General features: G+C 42.3%; 1 protein-coding gene across 4 annotated transcripts in view; it reads right to left on the bottom strand.

Moving 5' to 3' along the window:
- Positions 1-3,585, bottom strand: part of KIAA1958 (KIAA1958 ortholog) — a 238,487-nt gene that overhangs the window by 234,073 nt on the left and 829 nt on the right. The gene's annotated exons all lie outside the window — the stretch shown is intronic.

Here is a 3,585-nt window from a genome sequence, read left to right as displayed (position 1 = left end):
ACAGGACTGAGCATTCATTCTTCTTTAAAATAACTTCATCTCCTTTCTCGCCAATCTTTACCTCACACTATTTGATTTGGCAAAAAGCAACAAAACAATAGCATTTGAAAGCAAAGCCTTAGCTAGTTACACCTGAATTACCAGATACACAATAATCCAAGGGAGGATTCATTTCCATGCATGTTTCTTTGAAGTGCTTTACAAACATTAGTTAATCCAACTCACAGGGGTGATGTAGGATAAGTATTTATTATCCTCATTTTAGAGACACAGGAATCAGAGTGACTTGCCCAACAGCATAAGGAAACCCAGCCTGGAATTAGAATTAGTTCCCAGTGCTGTACTCTAAGCATCATATTATGCCTAGATGTTTAAAGGCATCTTTAAGCACCTAGATTTAAAATAGCTGATGTGGTTATATATATGGTTATGTGGGTGTATTAATAACAACATTAAAAACAAAACAAAAGGAACAACAAGTTACTGGTGTGAGAAGTAAAGAATATTGTAACCATTAAGAGATTGCTTTACTGTAACTCTCCAATTTACCATTTAAAATTAAATACAATACTACTCATTTTAAATGTCCATTAGACAAACATCCAGACAGGGTTTAATGCACACTTAAAGGTATATTTGATAGTTGTCAAGAGTGAAATGTTAACATAATAAACAGAATCTTAGCACTTTGCAAAGAACATATCAACAAGACATTATCATATTGTGAATATAATAAAATTATCCAGTGTGTCTTTAATCTCCTACAAAATCAGATATACAGAACTCCCTGGCATATGCAAAGTAGAAATTAACAATATTCAGAATTCACTACACTGAAGACAGAAAATTAGAAGTCAACTTACCAGTAACAACCAAATTAAAGAAAATGGTATAAAGGTGTTACTGTTTTCCACCAAGATTTTGATTACCCTACAGGAATCCAGCTATTTTCAAATGAATAGAAAGGTCAGTGTAACACTATTTAGATAGGAGCTGAGCTACTGACACTGCTACAAAAAACTGCACCACATCTCAGACAAGACTCATGCTGCACATAACAGTCCATTATCCACCTGAACACTTTCAGTTAATATTTAGTTTATACAATATCTTTTTGTTAATTCTTATCTCTAGATCTTGCAGTGTCTAAAGTATGCAAATAATCAATTCAGTTTGTTAGTTTACCTTTTATAACACTTCAAAGAGCTGATAAACTTTAGCACAATACTGAAAAACAGTGTTTTGCTTAAAGCCAAAGATGGGAAAGAAGAAGGGACCCAGGTTTTTAACTCAAGATGAGAGGCAGATTCAGGGTAAAGCCAGGAAGGAGAGTAAGACTTGTTTCATTTCAGACTTAAGAGCAGATTTTAAAAGGTAAGGAAAAGCAGGACCTAGATGTTTAAAACACATTTTATATCTGAGGCAACTTCTTCAGGATATTTTTGATTCCTAACAACAAAATAAAAAGAAACCAACACTCTCAACCTCTCCCCAAAATCCCACAAGGAACATAGTAGGGATATAATTATATTTGTACATTCTTGAGCCCACTGACATGCGTTACAGACTTGACCCTCTTCCTATTCAAATTAATGACAAAACCCCAGTAACCCTAATTTAGCAAAATCAAGTCCTAATTATCTATCATAAATCTAACTTTGGGGTATTACTAATGTTAATAATAAATATAACCAAGAAAGCTAGTGAGATACAGAAGCCAACCAAGCAAACAAGAATAACCAAACTGTCTATGATCATCATACCTCTACTGTCTTCTGAATTTTTTTTAACCTGTTTGTCTGCCGTCTTATGTCATGTTTGTTTTTGTTTTGTTTTTTAAAGAAACTAGTCATTTTCCTGTTTAGTATTATTTAATATCCAGCTAAGTACAAGGAATATTTATAGCCACTGACACCATAAATGGAAGGTGAGGTCTATCATGAATAGCACATTCATTCTTTCTGCTGGAAAGAGGTTTTGTTTTTGACTGTTGAAGCTATGTTATGGAAGGCTTGATATACTTTCCACTGCAGAACGTTTCTTTATTTTCCTTTACACTTAACTGTCTTTCCATGCTTGTTTTACAGCGTTCTGGCTTATCACTCCTGATTTGTCTTTGTGACCAGCCAAGTTCAGGATAGGTTATATTTTAAAGGCTTGCACTGTCTACTCATTACCAACAGTTTAATATTTCGCATTCCCTACAGGAAAGTCATTGCGACCATTTGCAAGGGGCCTTTCCAACATCTGTTATGCAAGACTTGGCTAAGATAAATAGCTATCAATCGCTGATGCCCTAAATATTTTTGCTTCTAAATCAATCCGTGGAAAACCCCACTCACCAAGACATTTAAACGTGACATCCAGGCAAGCAGACATGCAGCTATAAAGTGAGTGCCCAGCTGATCAGTCTGAAGACAAACAGCTAAATCCAGTTCAACCGCTAATAGCTTCGACATATGTTCAAGGTACCACAATTAGCATCGTGCTGTTTATCTCTAGTCCTCTAGAGAGAAGCTGTATTTTTTTGTCCTAATAAAAACATGTCTAGCCTTTTCCCTGACACACACATACACCCCTCTGCGTTTAGCTCTCAGGATAACAAGTCGCTCACTTTCACTGAAATAAACCAGGCACAAGTGTGAGCGGGAGAGGAAGGACAAGCTTCTTTGACCCCCCTCCCCTCCGAAAAGCAATTGCAAAATGCAAAATAACTTTATTTCCAAAACGTGTGTCAAAAAACCACCCGGGCAAGCTCCAAGCCATCCCTCAGCAAAACAACCGCCTCCCCAGCGCCTCTGGGATCTTAAATAAGCTCCAGCTCAGCTCCTGGAGCCTCTTGCTCTGACTTTTGCCAGCAACCCCAGCCCTGGATGGGTACGAGACCAAGCCCCGGCCCCTGTGCGCAGCCTCCCGGAAAGCCGGACAACTCCCCCTGCCTCTCCCAGCTAGAAACAACAAACGACGCGGCGGGGCAGCGCGGGGAGTCACAGCAGCAAAAACAAGCACGGAAAAGTTGTGTGCTGCGTGCGTGCGTGCGTGCGTGTCCAGGGCACCTTCAGTCCCGCAGTCCCGCCGCTTGTGGAAGTGGACAGCTGGGACGGGAACGCTTTCTACCCCGCCCCCCTTTGGTTTGGGTCAGGGGCAGGGAGCGGCTTCTTCAGGCAAGAGGTGGGAGCAGGGGGCAGCGCGTCTTCCCATCGGCTCACGCCGGCACCGCCTCGGGGTGCGCCGCGCTCCGGCGGGCAGGGGGTGCACGCGCGGCCCCTTCCCAACACACGCGCACGCACGCATGCCTCCCCAGTGCGCGCGCACACACACACACCTTTCCACCCAGCTGTAGCCTTCCCCCCAAAACACACACACCTCTCTGCCCAGCTCCCCCGTATACACACCCCGGTACACACACGCACACATCTCCACCACTCACACACACGCCCCTACACACACACCTCCACCACTCACACACACACATGCCCCTATACACACCCCCTCCACCACACACATAACCCTCCACACACACACCTCCCTCTCCACACACCTCTCCACACATACAGCCCTCCACACACACCTCCACCACACACA

This window comes from Gavialis gangeticus, unplaced genomic scaffold (assembly GCF_001723915.1).
Source record: "Gavialis gangeticus isolate Ggan-Ray unplaced genomic scaffold, GavGan_comp1, whole genome shotgun sequence".
NCBI lineage: Eukaryota > Metazoa > Chordata > Crocodylia > Gavialidae > Gavialis > Gavialis gangeticus.
The sequence above is the reverse complement of the archived record's forward strand: the minus strand, read 5'-3'. Positions and strand labels throughout refer to the sequence as shown.